Consider the following 16,206-nt stretch of genomic DNA (forward strand, 5'->3'; position numbering starts at 1 on the left):
ACAGGTGCGATCCCACTACTGATCGGCACGGGGGCTTTGACCTGCTCCGTTTCCGACCTGGGCCGGTGCACCCCTCCTTAGGCGACCTGGTGGTCCCGGGATCCCCCAGGAGCACCATATCGATACCGAACTTAGCGCGGACACCCGATCGGCATAGTCCGATGCAGCCCAGAACCCCTGAGCTCAAACGATCCGCCAGCCTCATCCTCCCAGACGCTTGGATTATAGGCGCACGCCACTGCACCCGGCGATGGACACAGTGATTCGGAGAGAACTTCAAGGTGTGTTGCTGTGACGCCGTCAGAGAGTGTTCTCTCTGCGTTGTTTTTGAGCAAAAAGTATCTTTGGATCTGGAAGTGTGTGACATGAAAATACAAGTTACTGAAAAAAGGGAGAGCTCTGAATGCTCAGTTGGCCTGACGTGTAGATAGTTTGGTTGCATTTAATTAGGCCACCAGCATGTAAAAATGAGCAAAAAACCTGAAAAAGACAAATTGCACCCACTACAGTGACCTATCAGTACCTTTTTGGATAAACACTGCAGTTCCAGTTTGATTCCTGTAGGAGACAGTGTGCGCTATAGGCATTTTAAGCTAGTAAATAATTGCCTGATAGAAGTTTTTGTTGTGAAAGGCAAATAAGTTGAAGATAAAAGTTATGATGTGTATATCACGTGTTGTGTTTAAACATAAATGATTTTTTGTGGCCAAAAATAAAGAGGCTTAGTTTAAAAGACTGGGTCCCGCTGTATTGCTCAGGCTGCACTGCAGCGCCTATTCACAGGTGCGATCCCACTACTGATCGGCACAGGGGCTTTGACCTGCTCCGTTTCCGACCTGGGCCGGTGCACCCCTCCTTAGGCGACCTGGTGGTCCCGGGCTTCCCCAGGAGCACCATATCGATACCGAACTTAGCGCGGACACCCGATCGGCATAGTCCGATGCAGCCCAGAACCCCTGAGCTCAAACGATCCGCCAGCCTCATCCTCCCAGACGCTTGGATTATAGGCGCACGCCACTGCACCCGGCGATGGACACAGTGATTCGGAGAGAACTTCAAGGTGTGTTGCTGTGACGCCGTCAGAGAGTGTTCTCTCTGCGTTGTTTTTGAGCAAAAAGTATCTTTGGATCTGGAAGTGTGTGACATGAAAATACAAGTTACTGAAAAAAGGGAGAGCTCTGAATGCTCAGTTGGCCTGACGTGTAGATAGTTTGGTTGCATTTAATTAGGCCACCAGCATGTAAAAATGAGCAAAAAACCTGAAAAAGACAAATTGCACCCACTACAGTGACCTATCAGTACCTTTTTGGATAAACACTGCAGTTCCAGTTTGATTCCTGTAGGAGACAGTGTGCGCTAGAGGCATTTTAAGCTAGTAAATAATTGCCTGATAGAAGTTTTTGTTGTGAAAGGCAAATAAGTTGAAGATAAAAGTTATGATGTGTATATCACGTGTTGTGTTTAAACATAAATGATTTTTTGTGGTCAAAAATAAAGAGGCTTAGTTTAAAAGACTGGGTCCCGCTGTATTGCTCAGGCTGCACTGCAGCGCCTATTCACAGGCGCGATCCCACTACTGATCGGCACGGGGGCTTTGACCTGCTCCGTTTCCGACCTGGGCCGGTGCACCCCTCCTTAGGCGACCTGGTGGTCCCGGGCTTCCCCAGGAGCACCATATCGATACCGAACTTAGCGCGGACACCCGATCGGCATAGTCCGATGCAGCCCAGAACCCCTGAGCTCAAACGATCCGCCAGCCTCAGCCTCCCAGATGCTTGGATTATAGGCGCACGCCACTGCACCCGGCGATAGACACAGTGATTCGGAGAGAACTTCAAGGTGTGTTGCTGTGACGCCGTCAGAGAGTGTTCTCTCTGCGTTGTTTTTGAGCAAAAAGTATCTTTGGATCTGGAAGTGTGTGACATGAAAATACAAGTTACTGAAAAAAGGGACAGCTCTGAATGCTCAGTTGGCTTGACGTGTAGATAGTTTGGTTGCATTTAATTAGGCCACCAGCATGTAAAAATGAGCAAAAAACCTGAAAAAGACAAATTGCACCCACTACAGTGACCTATCAGTACCTTTTTGGATATACACTGCAGTTCCAGTTTGATTCCTGTAGGAGACAGTGTGCGCTATAGGCATTTTAAGCTAGTAAATAATTGCCTGATAGAAGTTTTTGTTGTGAAAGGCAAATAAGTTGAAGATAAAACTTATGATGTGTATATCACGTGTTGTGTTTAAACATAAATGATTTTTTGTGGCCAAAAATAAAGAGGCTGAGTTCATAAGACTGGGTCTCGCTGTCTTGCTCAGGCTGCACTGCAGCACCTATTCACAGGCGCGATCCCACTACTGATCGGCACAGGGGCTTTGACCTGCTCCGTTTCCGACCTGGGCCGGTGCACCCCTCCTTAGGCGACCTGGTGGTCCCGGGATCCCCCAGGAGCACCATATCGATACCGAACTTAGCGCGGACACCCGATCGGCATAGTCCGATGCAGCCCAGAACCCCTGAGCTCAAACGATCCGCCAGCCTCATCCTCCCAGACGCTTGGATTATAGGCGCACGCCACTGCACCCGGCGATGGACACAGTGATTCGGAGAGAACTTCAAGGTGTGTTGCTGTGACGCCGTCAGAGAGTGTTCTCTCTGCGTTGTTTTTGAGCAAAAAGTATCTTTGGATCTGGAAGTGTGTGACATGAAAATACAAGTTACTGAAAAAAGGGAGAGCTCTGAATGCTCAGTTGGCCTGACGTGTAGATAGTTTGGTTGCATTTAATTAGGCCACCAGCATGTAAAAATGAGCAAAAAACCTGAAAAAGACAAATTGCACCCACTACAGTGACCTATCAGTACCTTTTTGGATAAACACTGCAGTTCCAGTTTGATTCCTGTAGGAGACAGTGTGCGCTATAGGCATTTTAAGCTAGTAAATAATTGCCTGATAGAAGTTTTTGTTGTGAAAGGCAAATAAGTTGAAGATAAAAGTTATGATGTGTATATCACGTGTTGTGTTTAAACATAAATGATTTTTTGTGGCCAAAAATAAAGAGGCTTAGTTTAAAAGACTGGGTCCCGCTGTATTGCTCAGGCTGCACTGCAGCGCCTATTCACAGGCGCGATCCCACTACTGATCGGCACGGGGGCTTTGACCTGCTCCGTTTCCGACCTGGGCCGGTGCACCCCTCCTTAGGCGACCTGGTGGTCCCGGGCTTCCCCAGGAGCACCATATCGATACCGAACTTAGCGCGGACACCCGATCGGCATAGTCCGATGCAGCCCAGAACCCCTGAGCTCAAACGATCCGCCAGCCTCAGCCTCCCAGACGCTTGGATTATAGGCGCACGCCACTGCACCCGGCGATAGACACAGTGATTCGGAGAGAACTTCAAGGTGTGTTGCTGTGACGCCGTCAGAGAGTGTTCTCTCTGCGTTGTTTTTGAGCAAAAAGTATCTTTGGATCTGGAAGTGTGTGACATGAAAATACAAGTTACTGAAAAAAGGGACAGCTCTGAATGCTCAGTTGGCTTGACGTGTAGATAGTTTGGTTGCATTTAATTAGGCCACCAGCATGTAAAAATGAGCAAAAAACCTGAAAAAGACAAATTGCACCCACTACAGTGACCTATCAGTACCTTTTTGGATAAACACTGCAGTTCCATTTTGTTTCCTGTAGGAGACAGTGTGCGCTGTAGGCATTTTAAGCTAGTAAATAATTGGCTGATAGAAGTTTTTGTTGTGAAAGGCAAATAAGTTGAAGATAAAAGTTATGATGTGTATATCACGTGTTGTGTTTAAACATAAATGATTTTTTGTGGCCAAAAATAAAGAGGCTTAGTTTAAAAGACTGGGTCCCGCTGTATTGCTCAGGCTGCACTGCAGCGCCTATTCACAGGCGCGATCCCACTACTGATCGGCACGGGGGCTTTGACCTGCTCCGTTTCCGACCTGGGCCGGTGCACCCCTCCTTAGGCGACCTGGTGGTCCCGGGCTCCCCCAGGAGCACCATATCGATACCGAACTTAGCGCGGACACCCGATCGACATAGTCCGATGCAGCCCAGAACCCCTGAGCTCAAACGATCCGCCAGCCTCAGCCTCCCAGACGCTTGGATTATAGGCGCACGCCACTGCACCCGGCGATGGACACAGTGATTCGGAGAGAATTTCAAGGTGTGTTGCTGTGACGCCGTCAGAGAGTGTTCTCTCTGCGTTGTTTTTGAGCAAAAAGTATCTTTGGATCTGGAAGTGTGTGACATGAAAATACAAGTTACTGAAAAAAGGGAGAGCTCTGAATGCTCAGTTGGCCTGACGTGTAGATAGTTTGGTTGCATTTAATTAGGCCACCAGCATGTAAAAATGAGCAAAAAACCTGAAAAAGACAAATTGCACCCACTACAGTGACCTATCAGTACCTTTTTGGATAAACACTGCAGTTCCAGTTTGATTCCTGTAGGAGACAGTGTGCGCTATAGGCATTTTAAGCTAGTAAATAATTGCCTGATAGAAGTTTTTGTTGTGAAAGGCAAATAAGTTGAAGATAAAACTTATGATGTGTATATCACGTGTTGTGTTTAAACATAAATGATTTTTTGTGGCCAAAAATAAAGAGGCTGAGTTCATAAGACTGGGTCTCGCTGTCTTGCTCAGGCTGCACTGCAGCGCCTATTCACAGGTGCGATCCCACTACTGATCGGCACGGGGGCTTTGACCTGCTCCGTTTCCGACCTGGGCCGGTGCACCCCTCCTTAGGCGACCTGGTGGTCCCGGGCTTCCCCAGGAGCACCATATCGATACCGAACTTAGCGCGGACACCCGATCGGCATAGTTCGATGCAGCCCAGAACCCCTGAGCTCAAACGATCCGCCAGCCTCAGCCTCCCAGACGCTTGGATTATAGGCGCACGCCACTGCACCCGGCGATGGACACAGTGATTCGGAGAGAACGTCAAGGTAGGGTACGTGTAATCGACGTCACATTTCCTGCGTATTTTTTCCTGAGCAGTAGAGATCACCATTGCTCTTATTTTTACGAAATGTGTGCACTCAGTCACTTATTGTGTATGGGAACGTTAACTGAGAAGAAATAATAAAGGTCTGCACATTGATTAAAGCTTCCAAACGTGGATTTATTTAGTACAACGTTTCGGACATGTTGTCCTCCATCACAAGTGCAACTGCACTCTTGTGATGTGCGTGCATGCACTCCTTCGTTTCCTAACTTACTGTTAACCTCAGAAGTTAACACTTACCCTACTTTAAACAGTTAACATGACATTTTATGTTTTCAATTGCTGCGTTCCTTGTTCATGAAACCATGATTCACTTAGCAATATGAGGTGGCCCATGGTGTCTACTCATTTACCACCGAAGTATTTAATTGAACAGTGTAGAATGGTGGGCCATAGATCTTGCATCCAGAACACCATTTGTTTTTGTAAATCTTGGCCAACACGGTTAATCTGTTTATGTTTATGTTTCGACTGCTGCACTTTGAGGGCTAAGTGCTTGGTTTATAGATGGTCATGTCATTGTCAGGTAGGCTACCCTATGTTTTTTGTTTCTTACCTCTGTTCTGTTCTAATCTTTTCTTGAGTGCTGCCAATGCCCATGGTCACGCAACAATGATAGGAAGAGAGATTCTGTCTTGACCTACATGTCTACCAAAGGTGTCCATGACTATTTTAGACCTGTGGTAGGTGCCATATGTGAAGAACTTGTAGGCCTATCTCAGAAGATAATTCTGCTCATCAATCATCTCCACAGAGGTGATAATAACTCTGAATGAAATTAGCCAAGAACATGAGAGGGTCACAATAATTTGCAAATCCATTAAGTTCATGCATTATAAATGTTCCAATATAAGAAATAGGCTCAGTCTGTTTGTAAATTCATGCTCAAGGAATTCAAAACCTGTTGCTATTTTTTCCCCCACTTCAGATTGTATGAAAATATAATACAGAAGATGACCTTTAAGAGGTTTGTGAAATGGTGAGAGATGAATTGGTGCCAGTGACACGGGCCTCCTCTCACGCTGTTATGTGACAGCAGGTCCTGCCAATAAATCTGTTTGTCATCACAACAGTTTGACAGGACGGGGGGTATAGCCTACTTATTTGTCAATTATGAGGACACTCAGACTCAAACACTGGAAAAAACAAAGACAGGCACACTAAACTTGTTTTCCATAAACTAATAATCTCAAGTGGTTTGTTATAAACTCACCTCACATATATAAACAATAGTCAAGTAATAAGACCTCGAGTGAACAATGTTGGAGTTAAGCTAAAGCACCGTGGTGTAGTTCTTTTACCTGAAAATAATGCATGCAAACTCATTTTAATGCCACAGTGGTTTAACATGAGGTGAATGGAGTCTCTGATATTGCAGATGTGCGCCCATATTGCCTTTTCTTCCTCTATGTAATTTTATTTTCACAGGTAAGAGCATGACCCTTTTCATAAGTTTGAGATGAGTTGGACTCCCCTTAGTGCTAAATGGTTACCCAATATGTTGACCCTGACAGAAAGGGGAATTCCTATATCCTGTTACTTAAACTCTGGCCTCCTAATGCCTTCAGTGAGGCACAGAAAGGGTTTGATTTAGATAAGCCCCGTTTAGTGTGCAGCTGGTCGTTCCATATCTACCAGTGCAGGTGGAAGCGTTGGTCTCTGCACAGCTGTGTCGGACCATGTAGCTTTTGGCAGTCAGGCTGAACATTACAGTGACTCAGGCCAGTGGAACAGGGAGTAGTATATTTTACTTGAGCCAGCCTCGGTAATGATTCTTACCAGCTGGTGCTTCAAATTTAGAAGTCGGGAATGTTTAAGATAGGCAGGGAAGGATCATGCTACGTTTGATGAGATCTTTGTGTAGGCCTATAGTGTACGCATAAGATGCGGTGTGCTTTTCACTTTTAATATGTAGCTTTTTTTCAGTCACCATAAATATTTGAGTAAAGGTGATCATCATGTTATTAGATTACTATAGTCATTGTATAGTCTGACCTGGCTATGAAGAGACTGTATGTTTTGTTTGATTTTGACATACACAAAGGGTCTATTGACAATGTAGGTTCAGAGGCTGAAGCTGCCATCCTCCTCAGAGTGACCTCTGAAGTTGATTGAAGTCATGATTAATGGGATGTAGAGATGGAAATCACCACGAGAGCAGTTCTCAGGTGAAACTGTCCTGATATGAGATTTACCTGCAGGTACATTTCTGCTCCCAAGCAGACGTTGTCAGCACTCACCTCGGACTGAATGCACATGTGCAGAATAATGTTGGGAGGAGTTGAAAAGAGCCATCATGGACTATCCAAATGGCTCTAGTCTGTCTTATTCCCACATGGCTATGTCTTATTCCCACATGGCTATTACTGTTTTGAGAATTCAAGGGTATGAGCAGGCTTAACTCAGTCTCTTTGTTTGTTTTTAATAGTGCTGGGCCAACTTTAGAAATAATCAGAAAAGGATATGGCTGAGGAATAAAGAAAAGACCATGAAGTTGCCATACTACTGAACTACTGTACAGGCCTACTGTAACACAACTGTTATTATACAGTAGCATCACAGTTATGCAAGCTATAGGGGAAAAAAATGTTTATTGTAGGCTTGTTTAATAGATTTGGACCTTGAGCCCCAACGAGAGGCCAGGCTGTGCTGGAGGTGGTGGGGTGAGTGGGCTGGTGAGAGAGTTAGTTAGTGTGGTGGCAGTGACCACATGGGCGGCGCGACAGACACGTCTCTGTAGGGGTTGTTGTTGTGACAGTCACAGAACCTTTGGCAGGCCACTTCATTTCTGCACTTAATGTGATATTTCAGCAGCACAATGTCCAGACTGTCAGATTCAGTGAACGCTAAGTGGAAGCTTTGGATGGAATGCACAACCTATCCTTTCGTTGCTGTCATTTTTAGCAAACTGGGGAGAATCACTCTTGCTATACATAGTTTGAAAGACAGCTATTGTTGTGAAAGAAACACGCATATTTTTCTAGTTGAGTTGAGTTATTAAGGAGGTATTAACCTACTTAACTTAAAATAGCTTAAATAAGTGTACATGACCTGAGACCTTTCCTGTACTCTACACTTATTTCAACCCCAATAACCAGGTGAAATTTACAGGGCACATGTCCTGGCTATTGGGTGCTCTGTGTTAGCAATATTTCTCACAGTAGAGAATAAAAAAAACAAGTCACTTTGTGTCTTTCTTGATTGACTACTTAATGTGAGCATAGACGTGACAGATTGTACTGGTGTGAGTGGCTGTGGACATGACCACATTGTGTGAACTCTCTGGGGGCATTTGAACAGGGCTTTTAAAAACAAGGTCATCTCTGTCCTCTGTTTATGACTGCTGTGGAATAGGCTTCTGATTTAGTCTTAGGCACTGCCATTCATCTGAGTTTAGGCATTTCCCCGCTTTCTTCTGTGTTAAAAACCCCATATATGTTCACTCATTCTAAAATATAATCAGTACTTTATTGTTACTGTTTCACTCACTAAATAAAATACACATACACTCCAAAATACACATAAATCTTTTTGTCAGATCAGGCAATATGCAAAATGTTGTCTGTATTCCTGTAACTGTATTTGTTTATGTTGTTTGATGTTGGTTACAACATGTCTGGCACAGCTTGCACTTCATTTCCATATTAAGTGGAACAGCTCGTACAGTGGACCGTGGAACCATCCATAAAGCTGTACTTGTTTACATGGATAAACACGTGTGTGTGTAACAGGACAGGGTAGGGTAGGGCAGCCGATACTTCACCACATTGTTTTGTTGATGTGCGGCTACCGTAACCAGGGATGATGACATCCTTATCCCCCATTGCAGAAAGAACATTTGAATGTACAGCAGACAGTTGAGCGAGCCCAGTTTCGCTTGAGTCCGGCTGACAGTTCCCCTTGACCAGAGGGTTTTATGTGCACCAAGTCCTTGGCAGTCGCCCACCAAGTGAATTAAGGCTTAATGAGAAGAATGGGTGTTCTAACTCTCCATATCACTCACAATGAAAGTATTGCCACTGGATGTCTAATTAATATTGGTAATGGTTTTAAATAGGGCTCACGTGAAACAACCATCATAAAAATGCGGAAAACAAACATGAACAACCACTGACCCATTACTATCCACGTAGTAGGTCAAAGGTCAAGGAAATAATGGAACAGTGCCAGCTGGTGACAATCTAGAGCAGAGTTTGTGATAAGAGTTGATGAAACTGTTAGCATTAGGGTACTGTAGCTTATTAGCTTAGCATATTATGAAACCGATCACATGCTAGATAGCATGTGCTGATTTGTTCACTTCCAGGCCTCCAGTGACACAGTGAGAGTGTGGTCCACTTTGCATTGTCTTTGCATTGAATGTGGACTATATTCTTCTCATAAGCTCCTAATTCTGATAGAAACTGTTAAAACACCACTCAGCAAAAGGTTTTGTTAAAGGTGCCATGTGTAATGTCCGCCAAAAATCAATTCATACTCCACATTCCATAAAAAATGGGGGCAGTATACCTCCAGAAAGTGAGCTGGTTTACCCTAGAGTAACAACCGAGACTCGTGTATTGCAGTTTGGTTAGCGGTTATGTTGTCCGCATACTGCCTCCCATGGCCGAAACTGGTATTATGACACCTGTCGGGCTGTGGCTAGTAATTTAGCATGCTAATTCAGGTTGATATCTCTGCAGCACTATACCTTGTTATTTTTTTAATGACATCATCGCCCTTATTTCTTCTCATTCTTTTGATGCGTGTAGCTCATCTTTTGGATATTTTTACCTCAATTCTTACACATGGCACCTTTAATGGCATAGCCCCTGTAAGAATGGGAACCAGATTGTGTGGTTAAACTGTCCCAGGGTGACCCTATTTGATGTTCACTATTACTGTACCTCATTTAAGCCCATCTGTGCTCTTGGAGCAAGCACCATTGACTCGTGCCAAGGACAACACGCCTCTCTGCCTGGCCTCTAGGTTTTTGACTCAGTGCAAATTTCCCACCCCACTTTTATTACAGGCATGGAAAACTCCACTACTCTTCTGTGGGAATATCTGATCCTCACCTGAGACCTGAGGCATCCCAGAATCTGCCCTCACGTTAAGGCCTTTGTTGTTTGCAACGGCAATGTTGTTACAAATGCCATTTAGTCACTAAATGTAGTGACTTTAGTGCAATTTCCCTCACAATTACTGCTGTAATGGCATAGCCTAACATGTTCTGTACTTGTTCTAAACCAAAGAGCTATAGGAATTTAATATGGATATCTATGTTCTTTAAAGCAACACCAAAGAGTTTTTTGTACCATAAAATAATGTTTCCAAAATCGTTTCAGTGGTTCATCAACTCGTAACAGGTTGAACGGCACTTCTGCATTCGCTTCGTGGCCCTCTATATATATATAACCGCACTATGTAAGTTTGCCAGATCGGGTAGCGGATCTGTAGTTCGATGGAATGACGCATAAGAAACTACAAATTTGACTTGCATCTGATGTCGCAATACATCGTATTTTCATAAAATCATGCAACATATTCTACCTTGTCTGTGGACATCGTTATTTCCAAAGCCAGTGCTGGATAAACAAATAGTGCGTGCGACAGAGGAAAAGTTCTTTGGTGTTGCTTTAAGAGTATCATTTGAAGGAATGTAGCAACTTGTTATGTAGGTGTGTTATGTTTTGTTCATTTTATATTCATGTATTTTTCAGTAATTCATGACAGCATTGTGAGAATTGTGTGTCAGTGCAGAACTTAGTCCTAATTAAAGTTAATGGGTTGGTTTCTAGTACCGGTACATGGATCAGGTCCTAGTCGAAAAAGAGAACTGTAAGAAAGATCTCCATTGAAAAAAAACATTGAAAAATCCATGTATGGGAACATGTGTTAGCAGTCATTCTTTGACTAAAATACGTAGATGTGGAATATGAAATTCTACTTTAGTAAAATTAGAATCTCAGAATCTTACACAGGATAGAAAAGCACTAATGTTTTCTTCACCTCTCTTTCAAAGCTGTTTACAGAGTCACCTGTTTCTTCAGTCTGCAGCAGGTGTCAGACTTGAGGTATGTCTTTGTTTGCTAAATTATTTATTTTGGTTTGTGTGTGTGTGTGTGTGTGTATGTGTGTCTGAGATGTAGAGAGAGTGTGTGTATTTACATGTTTTGGTTGGATAGCTTACATGCTGTAATTGCTCCTGCCACCATACCAAACCTGTCTTTCCAAAAGTACTAGATAAACTAGATCTAGATCATACTAGATCTATTTATTTATTTAAATATACTGTAGAATATTTGCTTAACTATATTTAAATACCTTTAAATACCTTATATATACACTATAGACAAAAGTATTGGGATGCCTGCCATTACACCCCCAGGAACTTCAATGACATCCCATCCCATTCTAGGGTCTAGGTATTAATATGAAATTGAACCCCCCCCCCCCCCCATAGCTGTAACAGCTTCCATTCTTTTGGGAAGGATTTCCACAACATTTTAGAGTGGCTGTGGAAAGTTTCCCCCATTCATTCAGAAGAGTCTGGCACTTGAATTCTCATTTGAATGGACTGAGCAATTAGTTAGATGGATGATTAAACCGCATAATCATAAACTGAGTAAAAGTGAGAGTGTTGAGATTTAAATTGACCCTTCAAGAAAGCATTCACCCATTAACATCTGTAAAGCATTTTATCATAGACTCAAGATCTCCTCTTAAGTAACAATACAGTAAGCTCCGTGTTAAGGCTCCCCTTATCCAACCCCGCGCTGGTCTATATCTCTTATCACCTTTCTGTTTGTTCAGTGTTACCTGAGGCCCGTGTTTTGGAGGTGCCCTGCTGGGAGGGAGGTGGGATTCCTGTTGGACTGGTTGAGCCTGTTCCTCCAGACAGACCCGTATGAAGTGCGGTGCACTCCTCCTTGCACTGTTGCTCTGAAGACTGGCCCTTATCTGCTCGTGCACAGTTCCACGGTGTGTTTCAAGAAGAAGTACTGTGCAAGGGCTATATTTAGAAATGGTGACATTGTCGCTAATGTTTATTTGGATGGCCATGCTGTATGACGCGTGGAAATAATATGTTAACTCAGTGAATGTTGTTGATCATGAGTGAGGGTGGTGTTGAGAGTGAGAGAAAAGCTCCCGGTTAGCCACCGTATTCAAGTGCATTCAAGTAATTCATTACGTCTTTTGTTCGCTGGCTTCCCTCCATGTCAAAGGAAAAACCCCATTTGAGTCACGACTTGGTGAAATAGCATGTTAATGATGTAAAGCTTAATGTAATTGTGTGCATATAAGACCTTTATGCATACATAACACTGAAAAAAAACACCTTATAGTATAAGTATACAAGCAATCTATGTGACAATTTAGGTCAAAATGATCCAAATTGTAGTTGTAGCAGGCAACATTGCAACAGGTTAGGTCATGTGTCGAGTCATTTTTGTAGTTAAAGTATTGTCGCAACTTACTTCTGCGCAGCTCTGTGCTAATTGTTAGCATCAGTAATGTGTCTGGAGGAAATAGGATGCAGCAGCCGAGCAGACTGAATAACATAGAAGTGATTCAGATCAGATGTCCATCTGTGAGTTTCCCCCCTTTTGGCAGGTGCCAGCATGATGAAGCCCTCCTTCGGTCTCGACCCCTAGAGATGGACTTTGCCATGCCCGGGCGTGACCTGGCACATCTCCCTGCAGCCAAATACCTCTATATTTATGGGGCTGAGAAAAGGCGGAAGCATGCCATTTTAAACAGGTAATTTGCGTTGTTTCACCCTCTTTTAAAATGAATCATTACAATTTTCATTGCATCCTCAGCATTTAGAGGAGTTGCCATACCAGAAGCAAGTGGTCAGTGAAGGTGATGTCAACACACAGATGATGTGTCTGTCAATGAACTTAAACACTGACCAGCAAGAGGTCCGCTATTTCAAAGGCCATAAACTTGTTGAGTCCTGTGGCTGAATGTCTCTTGGTGACATAAATAAAACATCTCCTGTTCAACACATTTCTTATGTGTTTAATTGATTTGGTGAAGGCTGACTCGGTTTTCGCCAACTTGGGAACAGTAAAGTTTAAAATCTTCTACTTCAGCTCAAACAGTTTATGCCCACATAAATTGTGATTACCGTACCCACATTTATTTATGACCTAGGAGATTTAGTTTTTTCTTAAAGGGACCATGTACAAAATGCATAAGGGAGATGGAAATTATGCTATATACCAGATTTAGCTACCAGCTCATTTTCATCTGCAGTAACTGGGCAGGTGAAGAACAGTAAGATGCCATTGAAATCTAACAGCGCACACAGATACACACACACACACACACACACACGCCCACACATACACACACACACACACAAGCTCCTATTATGATCTATGTCTATAAACAATGGTTGAACACAGTTCCTGACTACCTCGATGGATGTGAATGAGGTCTTCGTTAATCACTGCTGTCAAATCACGCAGCTGTTTACATAGGACAGGTTCATGCACTGACCTGGCAGTGTGGGGGCAAAGGACATCCAACAACAGCCCCAGCTGAGGGCGTTTGATGTTTATAAAGCAGCACCCTAAGGGCTTGATGCTTCCTGCACTAACTCTCCTCCATTTTGCTGTGGGATGGGGGCATCTGCTGTCACGTCCAAACATTGTTTTTGGCACTTTTTCCTCCAGGCTTTCTCCCAGCTAGAGAATGTCACCGGGAGCTATTTTTGTCCTCTGGGAAATAGATAGCTCGAGTCAACATGCTCAACAATGCCCCCCTGTCCCCCCTGCCTCCCCTCCAGTTCTCCAGCTGTGTGTAGGATAACAATGACCGCTGACTGACGCGTCGCCCGACAGCGAAAAACAGCCTCGGTGGGGTCGCACGTTTTCAGTAGACAATCTCAGGGGTCAGGAGGCTTCTGACAACCTGTAGGGCCCCATCCTCAACCTGAGGTCAACGAGGCCTTTTGTATTCGGGTTCCCTGGTTCCAGTTTCACATGACACGCGGCCATCAGGGGACCATCGCACACGGGTCAACATGTATGTGCTCTGCAGACCTTGTTTTTCTAAGATGGCTGTGTGTTCTGAGACTAAATTTGACAACTGGATCTAAACAGTCTTGTTACTCTTCATCAGGGACTGCTGCCAAAATGTCTTTTTTAGAGACATTCAGCACCCTTTCTGCCAGTTAGATGGAACCATAGGCCTAGGCTATATTGAATATTATACAACAATTGGGTTCTATGGAACTATTTATTTGTTTCTGATTGGCCGAGAGACGTTCCATGAGTTGGAATATCCCTGAACATTTCAACTCAGACTCAGCACAGCAAATAATAAATCACTCCGCGATACAATGCGAAGATTTGACACCCAGCTCTCCACTATTTCAAGCAATGGGTTACTCCTTAGCAAACCATAACGAAACAGTGCTTCACCACATCTGTGGATTAAGCCACACAGTCAACTCAATGTAAGTAAGATAAACGAGAATGCTAATTGTTCTCAGCATTGCCAGCATTATTGTGTATAATATGATTGTCACTTGGAGGAGACTTGTAGATAACTAACGTTAGCATAATTAGCTAACCGCTGCTAACGTGCTAGCATCGTCACGTCAGGCTGTGCACAGTAGTGTAACATTTATTCACTATACATTAATAAAGTTGAGTGGTTCTGCAATGTAGACTATTTTTCCGTTTTTTTGCAGTACCATGTCCCTTACATGACATGGCCCAGGGTCCTTGTAACATGCATGCAGCAAACCTAGATATGAATATGATTTTAACATTTCTTTCAAGAAAACATGTAAACCACAAAGACCCGTAATGATGGGTCTGGAATGTTGGTTACCTAGCAACCAAGACGCTGTCTATTGAAAAGGGAACTATGTAAGAACGATGTCGAAATTAACATTTTTAAACAATAATGGGGTGTTTTCAGATTATTTAGTTTGTGGTAGAATTGTTGTATAAAAGCAATATAGCACTCGTGATCGTGGGATTGGTCATGGATATTCCCAAGGCTGTTGTTGCCTGCGCCACTCGGCCTCCGGCCTCGTGGCTACGGCCGAACAACACCCGTGGGAATATCCATGACAAACCCCACTCTCACTCGTGCTATATTGCTTAATTCAGGTTTCCTTATTGATAACTTATTTTAGTTGAAAAGTCAAAAGCAAAACACTGTCCCATTATCTGTCCTGTCCCATGTTTTATATAGGGGGGGGGGGGGGGGGGGTGTACAATGTGATGTGAGCTTGTGCTTTCAGAGTAGATTTGGCTCTGTGCAGTGTATTATTACTACTTTAAAAGCACATCCAGAGTACTATCCGACTTTTAAACACCTCTGGATTGCTTTAATTTGTTTGTCTAGGCTACTTGTGTGTGCGCGCATGATTGGATGAGCACCATCACTAAGGTGTGTGATGTGAGTCATGGCCTTGCCATCCCTCGTCTGTTTTGAATTAAACTGCGCGTCCCCTCTGTCTCAATGCCTCTCAATTGTCACTGGGGCTTTCGCTGCCGCTAAAGAAAAGAGCTTGTGTTGACAGACATAATAGACTGGGCCTGGTCTTGGGATGCCCCCAGGGCATGTCTGGTCCGCGTGCCTGGTCTCGACTCCGCTGTCCGAATGAGATCATTCCTCTCCTCAAGTAGCTCTCTCTCTGGTCAGACAGAGGAGGCCGGCGGACATTGGCGAGCCAATACTCCTGGGTTGCATGGGGGATTACTGTGACTCACCGACACACCGTCTCTACCCACAGCATTTCCCCCATGAGAAGTATGTTGTGACAGCAGGCTTGAGACACGGGCAAAACCTCATTACATAAGTAGATCTATGAAATTGTGTCAGATGTGTCACGCTATTTACGTGTGCCACATCATAGAATAGAATAGATACAAGGATACAAGGAAGTTTATTGTCACATGCATATAGTTACTGGACGTAAGAAATGCAGTGAAATTATGAGCCTATTTGTGCAAAGTGGGGGGGGGGGGGGGTAAAAAGTGCAGTAGAAGAGGGGTTTAAGTAATAGAAATAATTCTATTTAAGAATAGAATAGAATAGAATAGAATCTTTATTATCCACTCACATGGAAATTCAATCTATGGTCCCAAAAACACCTAGCACATACACACAACTTCATAACAAACATCATTGTGTTCATTAAAATTTAAGTAAGAGACTAAGGTAAGGTAACTTTATTTATA

At 43.7% G+C, this 16,206-nt stretch overlaps 1 long non-coding RNA gene across 2 annotated transcripts; it reads left to right on the top strand.

Annotated features, from left to right (window-relative positions):
• Positions 1-249: 249 nt before the first annotated feature.
• Positions 250-12,691, top strand: LOC121712316. 2 transcript variants are annotated; one of them, XR_006032586.1, is made up of 3 exons: positions 250-281; positions 11,019-11,070; positions 11,810-12,691. It is a non-coding gene; the product is annotated as an uncharacterized LOC121712316 (long non-coding RNA). The 2 variants fall into 2 exon arrangements; XR_006032585.1 differs by lacking the exon at positions 250-281 and having other exon boundaries at positions 10,569-11,070; positions 11,810-11,977; positions 12,611-12,691.
• The last annotated feature ends 3,515 nt before the right edge of the window (positions 12,692-16,206 follow it).

The sequence above is a fragment of the Alosa sapidissima genome, chromosome 6 (assembly GCF_018492685.1).
Source record: "Alosa sapidissima isolate fAloSap1 chromosome 6, fAloSap1.pri, whole genome shotgun sequence".
Classification (NCBI taxonomy): Eukaryota; Metazoa; Chordata; class Actinopteri; order Clupeiformes; family Clupeidae; genus Alosa; species Alosa sapidissima.